At 29.3% G+C, this 16,424-nt stretch overlaps 1 protein-coding gene, 1 long non-coding RNA gene and 1 pseudogene across 3 annotated transcripts in view; 2 read left to right on the forward strand and 1 right to left on the reverse strand.

The window, feature by feature from the left end:
* The window catches only part of LOC139816445 (peptidoglycan-recognition protein LC-like), a 71,669-nt gene that overhangs the window by 2,853 nt on the left and 52,392 nt on the right, over positions 1-16,424 (reverse strand). The window lies entirely within an intron of this gene.
* Positions 434-1,927, forward strand: LOC139816275 (peptidoglycan-recognition protein SD-like; annotated as a pseudogene).
* Positions 11,676-14,867, forward strand: LOC139816481 (uncharacterized). Its single transcript, XR_011733024.1, has 5 exons — positions 11,676-12,529; positions 12,587-13,095; positions 13,655-13,804; positions 13,877-14,288; positions 14,368-14,867. It is a non-coding gene; the product is annotated as an uncharacterized lncRNA (long non-coding RNA).

The following is a 16,424-nucleotide window of genomic DNA, read 5'->3' on the forward strand; positions in this document are numbered from 1 at the left end:
TCAGAATATAGTTTTAATCCAGAATATAGTTTTTAATATGGCACAATTAAAAGTAAGTATAACAATTTTCAATCAATATCGATAATATTTTAAATTAAAAATTGTTATACTTTTAGTCGCGCTATACAAGAATTAAAGCTAAATATAAAAAAGCTATTTTGACCTCACAGTATGTACGTGTTATGCTATTCTGGTATAAATTGGCCAGATATTGAACGTCGCAAATTGTTTACCCGATTGTGAATAGAATAACAAAAAAGTGACATCAAATAAGAATTTTAATGCTTTACGCGAAGGGTTTAATGTAATTATAATACTTCTTTCGTGAACACGCGCTTCCCGACGTAATAATTATGCATTTTATCAAATGTTATTAAGTAGCTCATAAACCAATCGTTCTAATACAGCTTTTTACAATTATTCTAGTGACCCAATGGCTCTGGACGTGGAGATGTGCGGCTTTATCATGCATTCTAGCTATAATACTTCTAGCTGTTGTAATAATCACAACTGTATATTTCTCTCATCATCCGGACTCACCGGTCTTCCCGGAAATTCCAGATTCATCGCTCGAGGGTAATTGTTTATCTAGAAAATTTTTCGTTTTGCAATCGCGACACGTTATCTTATCACGATTGCAAAATTAAAATCTGTATTTTGCACTCTATATTTGTATTTATTCAATTTATTCGTCTACTTAAAAACGTATCTTCTTACTTTCCACGAGTCATATATATATTATATATTTTAAAACTTTTTGCATTCTCAATATAAGAATAATATTCTACACTCCAATGTAGATATGTACTTGATATGTACTTATTTCCATGATTTTCAGGTGTAAACATAACTCAGTACGCTTTGTCGAAAGGAATGAATGGGGTGCACAGCCGCCCTCGGAACCCTGACAAAACTGAAGCTGCCAGTACCATATGTAATTATTAGTCACACCGCGACGGATTTCTTGTACCACGCAATCGCAGTGTACATTCCACGTGAGATTTGCTCAGACTTTCCATATCGAATCTAGAAAGTGGTCGGATATCGCTTACAATTTCCTCGTCGGCGGCGACGGCCTCGCATACGTTGGCAGAAGCTGGGATTACGTCGGTGCCCATTCCTTCGGTTTCAACATCAAGAGTATTGGCATTTCCTTCATCGGTACATTCAATTCGGTTGTACCGCCGAAAACGCAAATACATGCCGCGCGAAAGATCATAGAGCTCGGCGTCGAAGCCGGAAAGATCGCGCCCGACTATAAATTGTTAGGTCACCGACAAGTTTCGAAAACTCTGAGTCCTGGAGATGCCTTATATAATGAAATTAAAAAAACTGGCCTCATTGGTCACCCCAGCCCTGACTTGATAACTTGAAAGTTCAACTTGTAAATGAAATACAATGTCTGAAAATATTCACATCCATTTTTTCCTTTAAATCTGTAGTTGCCATCTGTCTATATAGATAGATAATTCCCACAAGATAACAGTTTGCTGAAAATCTTACGAATTTATTACCACTATCGTTTCGAGTATAAAACCTTTTTACACTCGAATACAATAAAATGACAAAGACAGTCCCTGCAGATTTTGTGGTATCAATAATTGTAATTAAAGCAAGCTAATTAGTGAATAAAAGAAGAAATGTCATATGTATACGAAAAAATATTAAATGTTGGAGGTACAAAAGACATTGCACTAGTAGTACTTGACAATAAAATTAACTGGGTGTTAAATAAATGTTAAAATTAAAAATTGCTATGAAAATATATACCGAGTATGATACAGAATGCACTACAGTAAGAAAAGATAAGCGATTCGTTTTAAGTCAATCACTCGGTCAATCACATGCATTCACTAGTGTGCAGAAACACGAGATTATCCAGTTCAGTAGTTTGTGTAAAGAAATAAAGGTGTCAACGTGACAATTATACTATTATATATTTTATAAGTATCCTGGATTTACACCGGTTGTGTTAGTCCACGATCTTGGAGATGACCATCTTGTATACAATTTATTATTGTTAAACATATAATATTGTGGTACATTTAACAAGCCTGCAATTTTTTAAGTAAAGAAACCATACATATTTAGTTCCTGTTCATCTTTCTTCCATTGTCAAACTTCATTCTATTGTCATTTTTACTCATCCCACGTTTGATTGTAAAATGTACATAACGTTCAGCAAAATGCATTTAAATATTAAGTCCATTAAAGTTCTTAATCATGACTCGAATGATAATAAGTGATGTTGAAACATCATATTACGATATAATTAACATGCTCGATATGAGATACAACTGAGTCTATGTAATCTTAATAAATATGAGATACAAGTGAAACAACCGAATTTATGTAAATCTTATTTAAACATCATTATTTCAGAAAAACCATTTTGTTTGCTATTGAACTAATTGAACTGTAGTCTGCAGAATCGTGTTCAGCAGATAGGTATATCGATTATGGGCAAATTACCAAGTATATCGCAATATTACACATACACAATACTGTCTTAATAACGCTTTGTAAAGTCCTACTTTAATTAATCCTAATTAAACGTCGTATGACGTTTATGAAGGGCTATAAATAGATACGCTATTGCATTACTTGACAAAACACATGTATGTCGGTAATTTCACTGATTAAGCTGTTTATACATGAACATGATATGCCAGTGAACTATATATACTATACTGGAACGAACTCCCAAGCTAGCATCCGGACAGAGAGAATCAAAATTTAATTTGTTTCACATATATGTACATAATATATTACATATATTTTTAAATACATTTATACATAGATATATATTTTTCCATATATATTTTCCCATAAATATATATTTTTCCGTGTTAATTAGTGATGTTTAATATGTTAGTAGTAATTGAATTGGAATAATCACGTGTACAGGTATACATTACAAAAACATACAGATTACGTGTACATACATATATATGTTACAAGTAAATGAAATAGATACTAAAATCATAATAAGAGTAATACATAGAATAATAAAAGAAATCGATTGTTATAAAAAAATAAAAAAAATAAAAAAAAAATTTCAAAAGTTCAATAATTTTCTTCCGGCTCGTCGTTCGACCGAAGATCAAATAAAAGGTTCAGATTAAATATATCATATGGGGGAGAATCTGGATAATAAAACTCCTCTATTTCTCTATCTTCGGCGGTCTCAAGCCAGAGGTGTAAAAGCTCGTGGCGACGGGCTCGGCGTTGCCGTCTTATCCGCTGGCGGTATCGGAAATTCAAATACCTTCTATCTCCACCTCGTCGTATATTATCTAAAAATATAAAAATATATAAAATATAAAAAGTATAAAAATATGTGGCAACGCATGGAAACTAAGAGTAGACTTATACATATAAAGGAACGTTTATTTGTACTTACATCTGCCGGCACGAACACGAATCTGAACTCATTGTGCACCAGTACTTCAGCGGGGTCTTGTAAGACAATCACCTAAAACAGCAATGAAAAAATTAGTTTAAACAAAGCGTATACTTATATAAAGGGACGTTTCGTACTTACTTGTTCAGGCAGAAGTATTATTCTCAGCGTTCGTCTCAATTCTATTACTCCGACCTGGACACCGCCTACCATAATCGCCTAAAACAGCAATGAAAACAGCAATGAAAAAATTGGTTTTGGTCACTGCACGTTATGCACTGAAAAAAATATTGTTCGTAATATCAATGAATGAAGCTCATTGACTTGAAATTCATTGATACAATGAAAAAATTACTTTATTAAAACTTTTAATTGATAATATAATATAACATTGAATATTTTTCATTAACAAATAATTGGATTCATTAATATAACAAATCATTCTTTATTAATATACTGTACTTAAGTGTATCATAACTTAATGTAACATTTAATTAAACCAATGAAAAAGTTCATTCTTCCAATGAACGTGTTCAGTGGAATAAAAAAACTCATTCATTAAATGTGTACCATAAAATTTCATATTTCAATTTCAGAAGTGATTATTATTTTATAAATTAATAAATTTTGTACATTGGCTCAATAACCGAATTCATTGAATCAATGTATCGAAATATCGAAGAAGGATTTATGATCTGTCCATTATATTAATAAATTTTTTTTATTAAACTATAAAACTTAGTTTTTACTTAATAACGCATATGTAAATACAATGAATTCACATAATTATATTAACGTATTAGCTTTACCGGATTCATTTGAATATAAGATCAATGTATCACATAATTTACTTCAATATGTAGATATATACATATATGAACATATATATATGTATGTATATATAGTCGCAGTTTACCAGCGCAACGGCAAATAAATTAATACAATAAATAACAAAAAAATATTCAGAGTGTCTCACAATACTTTAATACAGTGTATTCCCGTGTGGAAAATTGTTAAGGCAACCTTAATAAGCTTCGGGGCCTTTAAGGGCTTAAACGTGGGTTCCCTAATAAGGATTTCCACATTATTGCCAGGCTAGGTCCCAGTAGGGCGATATCAATTTTGGGTAGCTCAATTAATGTGTGGCCTGAATAAGGAAACTTAATAAGGGCCTTGATGGGACTTGATCAAGGTAGCGATTATTAAAATAGAGATTTATTTATTTTAAAACCTAGTCGGGATTTTGATAGAAAAGAAACATCAGGGCGTAAATAAATTAAAAACTCCAAGGTTATTTCGATCAACGTAAAACAATTTTAATTCTTCATACATTAAAAAAATTTTTTAAAACATTTTAAAAATATACATTATTATTTTATTACTCTTTTAAACTGAATTGTTTCTTAAGATGATTTTTGAAAAATTATATATTTGCGCTGGTTATACATATGTAGACTATATATCAACACTTATATTAAATTAAGAAGTAGTCTACCACGTAAGACAGTTGGCTCACGATCCAGAGGTCCCGAGTTCGAATCCCACCAAGGTAAGTGTTTTTTTTCAAATACGAGAAAATATTTATAATCATAGACTGCATCTTAAGAGACAAATTTAGTTAAAAAATAGTAATAAAATTTCGAAATAAATAATTTTTTTGTCGGGTGAATATTCGTTTTAAAGTATTATTATAATTCCTGTGGCATTAAGAGGACTGCAATCTTAAGTCTAGTGTCTCATGGTTAGAGGATATTCCTCTAGATTTTAAAATATCTTCTTGAGACCGTATTTCAGAGGAAAATCCTCTAAAATCAAGCGGGAGCCACTAAACGACAGAATATTTTTTTTGGGGTGTTCATAAGGCAATTATCAAGGCCCTGATTATTTAGCCTCTAAGGGCCCTCAGTGAAAAAGCGTGACCGGCCTTAAAGGGTTCTTATTGGGCTTCCACATTAGGGCCCAAACAAAGTTAGGGAAAATTAATAGGAGCCTTATCAAAGCCCTAACGCAATTTCCACACGGGTTCTAAAGGTAAAATTATAGAGTCAAAAACCCTAATACCAAAATTTTGAGGCTGCAATAGTTTTTGAGTTATGAGCGATCGTCAATGATATCGCGTAGAATTTGCGCGCTCAGATCTGATGTAACTATATAGATATACATATACGCGCGTACCGATCTGTCATATCTGTTATTGATTTTTACAAATCAGGTGATATTGATTTTTATTGCACAGCTGATTTATTGTTTCTATGTGCCTGTGTGGGTATTACATACGGCGGTCAACTAATATTAATGCGTTATAAATGTTGTACGTAAAATATTTAATTCTTTCTTAAATAACAATGTAAATGGTTGATTAATTATTACATTCAAATAGAATTATAAAGTTTATATTTTGATACATTTAAGAAACAAAGTTTATTTTTATTTTTATCACACGGAGAAATATTTGTGAAAATTAATTTATTTATTATTTATCTTGTAAAAATTAATAACAGATGACAAATCGGTATAAGTGTAGTTACGAGCCTGAGAGCGCGAATTTTAATCACTAATTATAACTCAAAAACTATTGTAGCCTCATATTTTCGTATTATAGGATTTTTTATTCCATTTTGCCTCTTAGTAAATAATGTTTATTAATTTGAAATTCATTGATACAGTGAATTTTAATTGACATTACGAATCGTACATTGAATATTTTTCATTAGTCAATGATAGAATTCATTAAATCACGAATCGCTGTTTGTTCCGAATTCAATAGAATGTACTTGAACGTTTCTTAGCTCAATGTAACATTTAATTAAATCAATAAAAAAGTTAATTCTCCCAATGAATGTGTTTAGTAGAATCAATAAACTCATTCATTAAATGTGAAACTGGACATTGGCTGATAATAAATATTTGTTGAGGTAACGTATCCACTTCATCAACTTATACCGATTTTTATGAGTTTTTTCGCGTCTTCGATCGTCCACGACCACAGTTCACATACGCGTTATAACTTGTAGGATGCAGTTGTGCTTTGTGTTGCATACTATTAGTTTTTTTAAATTTTCTTGTGTGAAAGATTGCGAAATTCAGCTTCAGCGGAATTGTAAGTAACATTCACAAGTAAGTATATACTATTGCTAACTATATTTTATAACTATTATGTGTGGCTATTTAATGAATTAAAATAAACAATCTGCGAAAAACAATTGTATTAAAACCGTATTAAAAGCTTTTATGAATTTAATAAGAGTCTTATTAGGATCGAATATGTAAATCAATTATAATTTAAATATAAGTCATATTTAAATCAAATTAAAGTACCCCAATCTTATTTAATCTATATATGGATTAAACTGGACCTTGCTTTGTTGAAATATGCAAAATCAGCCGCACAGACCTAAGGAAATGCAGAGTTAATATGGTTTTAATATGCCAAATGTGGATTAAATATGGTAATAAATTCAAAATTAATTTGATCAAATTTAAATCAATTTAAATTTAAATTTAAACCAGATTATATAAACTTCTAATAAGATCCAAATAATATTTATATATGACTGTAACTCAATCTTATTATAAGAGTGGACACGATATAACTGATACAAAAATGTGTCGCTCCGAGACAGCGTCGCGCGAGAATAGCGCGAGACAGTGTCGTGTTTTTTTAATACCGTTCTTATAACACTCTTTGTCAAATTTTAATTACGAGAAACAGATCACATCGAATGCCATCTATCGGATACTTTGGGATGCAATAATCTGATCTGATCATATATAATCTTATATGACTACCTATACAAAATAATTTGAGTCTATAACAAGCTGTGGATTCTGTCACAATCTATACTTCTATGTTAACAAAATATAAATTTGAAATAACTGGAGCATATTGAGCAATTTAAGTTGGACAGAATAATACAAAAGATCTGGGAATGAACCAGCAGTGTATTTCAGTCCGCTATAGATTGTATATCTTTCTTAAATAAAAGTTTTATTTTTAAATTTAACTAGATTTTTTTATTGGATTATCGTATATGAATACCGTATAATTATCTTTTTGTAAAAATCTTCAACAAAAAATTAATGACAACATATACTAACTGCATTGTAATAAAAATCTATAAAATATAAAATTTAATCTATACTTAATTTTCCAATTATTAACTTTTCATAATTTTTCCAAAATCAAATTAATATTCAACATTAGTCTAACTTTTTAATTTGAATCAAATATTTACATGTTAAGTTCGACAAATAAGAAAACAAATTTTACCGCAAATATTATTTAAACAAAAATACGTTTTAATAAGAATCAAATTAGAACCAAATTTGAGTTAAAGTCGCAATTGAATCGAATAAAAGTCGCATACAGAACACATTAACTTTTTATTAAAGTCTTATATATAAATATTCTGCATCATGTATGGTTCTGGATCATATATAATCCACATAAGTTATCTTATTAAATACAAATTAAAACCATATTTGATTCGAAGTGTTATATGATCCACATAAGTGATCTAATTAAATTTAAATTAAAGCCCTATTTTATTGTGGATCATATTTAATCTACATAACTGATTTTAATAAGTGCAAATTAAAACTGTATTTAAACAAATATAATTTTAATATAAAATCTGGGTTTAATTTGAATTTTACCCAAATTTAATATGATTTAATATGATTCTAGTTAGATTCATATATGTTAATATAGGTTGGGAATTTTTGACCGTTTTTGGGACCGTGAAGCGAATTAAGCTCCTATAAAACTCATATTGAAGTGTCTTTGATTATATCTAACTACGAGTTGAAGATATATATTATTGAAGGTAATTTAAAATATAATTAACGCTACATGTCTATCTTATTTACGGTGGAATCTTGAATTGCGGCACATCTGTTGTGTGATATCTCTTGCGTTTATTCATGTGTGTTTACTCGTATTTTACTCCTGGCGTTAATTTAGTTTAATTATTCTTCGCGGTGTACTTTGCGATGACTCATTTACGTTATATTCCTCGCATTGTATTTATTACATTGCAATTACTTTAACCCATTCCCGTAACTTGCGTTTTGGTTTCCCATTGAGTTACTTGTGTTCTATTATTCGCGTTACATATCGTATGTCAATTTACTTGTGTTACATTTAATGCGTGCATTATGTAGATCAGCTGTTGCTTTCGTATCTTTTTGACTGCAGATTTCTCACACTACTAAACTGTATTACCGTCACGTATCGGATTTTATCGGGGTCTCACTACTATTATTATGCTTGAGTGATGATACGTTCATTACATCATTCTCATTTATTACTTGTATTCTTGGTTTGCGTTGCCACTTTTACCTTTATGACTTACATGTTCATCTGGCGGTACTTTAAATACTTTGTATGAATTGCGTTATATTTATGTGTTATATCTTGTAAACCTATATAATCATTATAATATTGTGTGGTTGATAATTACAACTGAATTTACTCCACTGGGAGGAGCTGCTGTTAATAGTTCGCCCGAATAAGATACTTTCATACATTTCATACATTTTTAAACAAAATGTTATGTTATATTTGTAACAAAGACTTTAAGTCTTTATGTTTACTGATTTGTCATTTTAAACGCAGTCATAATTTGAAAACATTCAATATTTAGATGTTGTGAATCCAATTGTCTTCAAATTTTTAAAAATTTAAGTAGCTTTAAAAAGCATATAACGCGTAAACATGTAAATGATAAAGATATTGGTAATAAATTTGAAAGTCAAGATTGTAACTTTGATGATACACAAAATGATATACAAAATAACACGAAATTTGATGCAAGTGCTAGTTATTCTACTACATCTTTAGTTTCTAATTATCCCGTTTGTACGTCATACGATGATATTAATGAAACGCGAACATCAGAAATAATTGAAATAGAGAATAGTTCAATTCCTGAGTTTCAAATGGAAGAGTCGCTTAAAAACATGGTTAATTCTGTTACGGAATTTGTACTTACTCTCCACAATAATAATAATTTTCCCAGGAAAGATGTTTTTAAAATACAGGAATACGCGAACAAATATTTAATTGATCCATTATTGGATATTATGAAATCATTTGTCAATAATAAACTTCAAGCAAATAGTTCTGTACACAACGAATTTAATAGTCTGATATCAAATTGTAGAAATTCCTTCAAATTTTTAAATACTGAATATTTATGTATAAATGGTTAAAAAGTGAGAATTATATTGAAAATGTACAAGAATTTACAATTGATGACGCAAGTAGTGGAATTCATCGAAACGGTAGTTTTATATATGGTGAAAAAGAAATAAAGGCCCTCTTATGCCCTTAAGATTTCAATTTAGAAAAATATTTGAAAAAGGAGGACTTTTAAAGCGTACATTAGATAATATTGACTTTGTTGTGGACGTTCTCGGTAATATCAGGATCTCGGGGTAGGATACACGACTAATACAGCTCGGGTCAGTACAGAGAGAGAATAACCTTTATTGAGAAGACCGATAGCTTTCGTGGTCTCTGCGCTACTACTCACTACTACTGTCGCCGGGCGAGCGCTCCCCACTCTCTAGCTCGCGCCTTTTGTTTACACTCGATGCCCCGGGCGCATATCTTCTATTTTTCCAGGACAGACTTTTTACAAAAGTGTCCAATATTCACAAATTTTGTGCAAGGCGAATTATGGAAACAAAAAACTAAATTATATTCTAATAAAATAGTGATGCCATATTTCTTGTACTTGAATGAGTTTGAAATTAATAATCCCCTTGGATCTTACTCCAAGGTTCATTCAATTTGTAATGTTTACTATTCTTTTCCGTGTTTTCCGGTGGAAGAATCTAAATTGGAAAATGTATTTTTTGCTGCGATTATAAAATCCACTGATATAAAAAATTATGGGAATGAAAAATGTTTTCAGTCTCTTATAAATAAATTAAAATATTTAAAAATAAATGGTATAGACATTAAAATCAATGAAAACTCAATTTTACGCGTTTATTTTATCTTGGGTTTGGTGCTTGGGGATAATTTAGGATTAAATTCATTTTTGGATTTTAATCAATCGTTTTCGAATAATTCCTTCTGTCGACTTTGTAAAGTAGAAAACGTGGATTGTATAAACTAACCACTGAAAATAAGGAAATGATGCGAACAATTACAAATTACGATGATGACTTAAAGATAAATAATTCACAACGCACTGGAATTAAAAATAATTCTTTATTAAATAATATTCCATCATTTTATGTAGTTGAAAACTATTATGTGGACATCATGCATGATATTTTTTAGGGAGTCTGCCACTACAATTTATGCAATTCATGCAATTACTTATTTCACAATAAAAATGAAATATTTTGATCTAAAAATTTTAAATCCAAGAAAACAAAATTTTGAATATGGACCAAAAAAAATTGGAAATATTTCGGGTGAAATCACATCACATTTAGAAAATAAACATTTAAGAATGTCAGCTGCAGAGATGATGACATTTATTATGCATTTTCCTTTTATGGTTGGAGACTTAGTTCCATCTGATGATGAAGTCTGGAATTTTCTAATTAATTTTATTCAAATTATTGATATTATACTTTGCTTTTAAATTGACGAAGTGAACATTCTTTTATTAGAAAACAAAATTAAAAAACATAATAGTGATTGCATTAAACTATTTAATGATACGCTGAAGCCCAAGTTTCATAATTTAACTCATTATCCCACAATTATTCGTCAATCTGGACCTTTAAGGAAATTCTAGTGTTTTAAATATGAGGCAAAGCATCGGCAATTTAAAGTGTCCTCCCATTGTATCACTTTTTGAAAAAACATTTGTCTTACATTAAGTAAAAAATATGAATTACAATTTGCATGTAAATTAATAAAAATTGAAAATCTAGCAAGTAAAACTTTTATAAGTTCGATGATAAGTACAAAATATCGAGTAATTATTATTCTATTATTATTAAAAAATTAAACAATGTTAATGAAGGAGATATCAAATTGTATTCTCGTATAGAGTATAAAGGCGTTGAGTATAACAATACAAACAACTATATAGCAACTTTTGGAAATTATGTTGAAATATATTTGATATTAGATATTATTTTATTTCGAAACAATAAAGTTTTATTTTTTTGTCAAAAGTTGCAAAGATTGCAATATAGGCAACATTTTTTAGCGTATAAAATTGATGAAACGATCTTAGGACAATTTTCTGTAATATCTCCGAATGATATAATCGGACTTTCAGTTACTTTAATAAAAACTGCTAAAGGCAAATCAATGATACGGATAAAAAAATATTATAAATCTATTGCTTAAAATATTACACCTACTTCTATATAACAAGAAAAAGTTGTAAATTAAGTAATGAATTGATGATATTTCATGTGATTTCTGTACAATTTCTGTTTCGCACGAATCATTGTGCAGTATTTTCTGTCAACATTTATTCTTTCTAAATTTTATTCTAAATTTTGTACTAAAAATGTCAGATATCCCCAAAATGTCGGATTATGTATGGCGGTGGTGACGCGAAACAGGAATTAATGTCATAGCAATGTCAATGTTATTATTTATATTTTTTAGGTGCATTTATATCGATATTTTCGATAATTTATTTATATTTTTAGTAATATTACAATATTATACTGATGGTCACACTATATCCCGCAGGCAAACGTCGCTCTGTGACTGTTATATAATACAGATAATGAATGATAAAGAAGTTATTCCTAAATCTAGCTGTCAAGATACTACACAGGAAGGAATGGAAACCCATATAAATAATAATTCATCGGTACCTCAAGGCGTCGAAAATATAAATCTTATCGCTTCTTTGGATGAAAATATTTATCAGTATGATTTGCCTAAAGTTTTCGAAAATTTTTCTTCAAAATTGACAGCTACGACAGCAAATTCACGAATTCATCAAAATCAGGATAAAAATTTGCAACATCCTCATAATGAAACTCTTCAACTAATATTCGAAAACTTAAGTTCTCCAAACGAATTAATTGCACCACAAGATTCATTTCAACTATTAGTGAATAATAGAGACAGAGAGGAATTAAGATTGCTACTTCGAAGTTGGAATCAAGAAGAATTAGTGGATCATCTTCTAAGTAAGTAAATTTCTTGTGTACACCTATGGTTCAATATAATATATACTTTTTTTTTAGGGGAGAATGTTGTAATAAAAATACTTATTAAAATCGCGGGCAAAAAAAAAACAGCATCATATCGAAAAACTTCTGAAAACATTCGATCTTGGCACTCAAATATTATTCGAAAATAACTTGGAGAAGTGGAGAAATTCTTTAAACCTTCCGCTGGAAATACCAAATATGAATTTTTCCGATTTAAGCGGACCATCATCCCCAGCTCTATCAACTGAATCTGATGTGCCTTCGACATCGAGATCATCTCGTTTTTCACCTTATAGAAGATCGTCAACTCCATCAGACGAAATTACTATGATAACATTATCAACTATTTTAAATGAAACCCCAAAGGGCATTATGTTGATAGAATACTACAAAAAATATGAAAAATTTGATGATGAACAAAGATCATTATTGATCAATACTTGTGCGAATTTTTTCGAAGAAAATAATATTAAGATGTCGATGGCAGACAGTTATAGACTTGAAAAAGAAATATTAGAAAGATTTCTCCTACTGAAAAATTAGTAAGTTTATTAGAACACAAAGATATAATAATATTTATGTGACAAAATTATTAACTTGACTCCATCCAGTTATACATTTGATTTAAACATTTTTATTTATTTAAAATAAAAAGATAATACATTAATCTCTCTACGTTATATAGCAACGACAGTTTATTTACTCCATTTAATTTTTGTATTTAAAGTAGATATACAATAAAATCAGAAAAAATAAAATAAAATTATTTATAATAATTTATAACTAAAAATAAAACAAAATTTTAAATACTAAAAATGTTGGAAATTACTTGCATAAAGACAAAAAAAATTGTATTACGATCATAAATTATAAAAACTTGTAAACTGTATTATTTATTAAGAGACTGATACTTTTTATAATTTTACTTTATAAAATTTTTTTTACGATTGTAATGTAATTGTTTTTTATTGCTTTGTGTAAATAATTTTAAATGTTAATAAATAAAAATGTTTCAAAACATAAGCGATGACTAGATAGGGTCAAGTAACCATTAAAAAAGATCAGTATAGGTATTTATCTTTATAAAATTTGCTTTTATAGGAATGTTATCGAACAGGTAAACGCGGAAAATTATGTACTAAACTTGCCAATTTAAAATCTTCTCTTAAAACAACAGTTGGGAAACATATTTTGCCAAAAAAAGCAGAAAGTTCAAAACTAACTCAACGGGATCATCAGAGAAAATCTTTGGTAAATTCTTACAAATTTAAAAATTATATGTTTATGATGTTAATTATATGTTAATGATGTTAAATATTTTAGTTCCAGAAAACGATGCGGAAAGTTGCATTAATGCAACTCAAATTTGACAAACTGACATCACAAACATTTGACAACTGTTGGAAAGCATGTGGCCAACACCGATTAAAAGAAATAAACAGTGTTGCAAACACGGCAGCTATTTTTGAAAAGTGGTCTTTTTATAAAAAACCATTTTGCTTTAGATTGGTACTTATATTAAACGGAAATTTAGAACTGACAAACAAATTAAGTCTTAAAATGTTTTACAGATTGACATGGATTTTAATGTCTTATTTTACACGGGAAATGGTCTGTTAATAAGTGAGAAACTTGCTTAAATAATCTTATATCGTTTTTATGCAAAGATAATCATGTGAAAGACAAATCCATAAAAGCATACCTACAAATGTTAAACAGGAGACACTTTCTGAAAGTAAGTTATATTATTTTGTTAGAAATTTATATTTTTTCACTTGTAAACATTCTTTATTTATTTGACTTTATTTGTATAGATAGTCGTCATGCAATAGTTTTTTAGAGCCTCCACGGTTACTTATTGGTTCCAACCAACAAAATTGTGAAAAAAGATTTGACTGGCAGAAAAAGTATCATAAAATTCACTATTAGAGATTCTCAGGAATCTTTTGTTTACTTTGGCAAATCTCATCAAGAAATAGAGGATCATCTTATGTATCTCAAAAATCAAAAACAGTGCATTCAACCCTTTATTATGTGTGTTGGCGAAGACATTTCAAGAATAACAGATATTTACGTGTATTTCGACGATGTTAAATATTCGTTTAACAGCTTTTTTAGGGCAGTTAATATATTATTTAAAATTTTTTATGTATTTAATTTAAGTTTTCTGATTGAAAGTTCAATGTTTTGGAACTTTATTAAATTGAATTTTTTTGAAATTAAATCTAATAATTCCTTTTTCAAAGTTCACGTATTAATAGAAAATCTTAAAGCTACATAAAAATATTAACCGTATTATTTTACCTTCTCATGTAATATAATACACACATATCTATACAAAATAATATAGATATTTAATAAAATTCTTATTTTGTATTTGTTCTATTATCCGAAGATCAGTTTTAGGGCTGTTTTTTTTTTCATTTTCGATTAACTTTTTATTTAATTTCAAACGGTTTTATAATCGTATTTTTAAGAATAAATTATCAGTTTAAATTAGTCACAGATGGATTAGTACCTACTATTAGTATAAGCAGAAATACATTTAATGTTATTACATTTATTACAGTATTATATATATTTAATATTAGTATTAATAATAATGTATGTATTTAATAACTCGATATCTGATTTAATTACTTTATATTCTTTATAACTACGTTTATTACTATAAAATAGTATATTTTAGTATGTCATTGCATTAATGAATTTTGTAAAACATAGTTAAAAAATTCTGTAAAAGTGATAAATCTGTTAATAAATTAATAATAAATTAACAGATTTAACAGTTGTTTTTTGCATTTTAATAAAGTATTTTAATAAATTTATGGGGGGGTCCCAATTGCCTACAAATCGATTGCCTACAGTGTCGTTTGCCAACATCTCATTTGCCGACAATTCGTTTGCGCACAAAAATTATTGCCTACAAGTCGATTGCCTACAAGCACTATTGTGCACAATTAAAAAATTAAGAGACGAATGGACGTTTGCACACAAGATACTATTGCACACAAGCCGCATTGCACACATAATATTATTGCCTACAGATCGATTGCCTACAAGCACTATTGCGTACAATTAAAAAATTAAGAGAAGAATGGACGTTTGCACACAAGATACTATTGCACACAAGCCGCATTGCACACATAATATTATTGCCTACACATCGATTGCCTACAAGCTCTATTGCGCACAATTAAAAAATTAAGAGAAGAATGGACGTTTGCACACAAGCAACATTGCACACATAATATTATTGCCCACAGATCGATTGCCTACAAGCTCTATTGCGCACAAATAAAAATTAGGAGACGAATGCACACACGACACTATTGCGCACAAGCAACATTGCACACATGAGGTCCGGTTTCTATTGTTGAACGAACTACACTAGTTCAGAGGGCTGTACTTCTGAATGAACCGCCCTTCCGATTGAGACAGAGTTTTGCAGGTGATTTTGTCACGATATCTAGAGATTATTTATCGATGTCCTATCTTCGGGTTTTTAAAATAGTTTTCCGCCTTCCGATTAAGAAGAAGTTTTGCAGGTGATTTTGTCACGATATCTAGAGATTATTTATCGATGTCCTGTTAGAAATAAAAGCGGGTAGACTTCCGAAAACGGCCCCCCTCCGATTCGATGAAACTTTGTGAAAAGCTTCGTTTTGGGTTAAAATGAAAGCCCTTAAAAGAAATTTTGGCGACTCCTATGATAAAGCCATTTTTTTAGATAAAATGATAAAAATATAAGAAAATCTTCGTAATTCTACAGGATGTTATAAATTGAATATATACTGTTTGTATTTAATGATTTAATGTTTTATTATATACTTACAGCAGAATACATAAATAATATGCTTTGTAATATATT

Source organism: Temnothorax longispinosus, chromosome 7 (genome assembly GCF_030848805.1).
Source record: "Temnothorax longispinosus isolate EJ_2023e chromosome 7, Tlon_JGU_v1, whole genome shotgun sequence".
In the NCBI taxonomy this organism is placed as follows: Eukaryota; Metazoa; Arthropoda; class Insecta; order Hymenoptera; family Formicidae; genus Temnothorax; species Temnothorax longispinosus.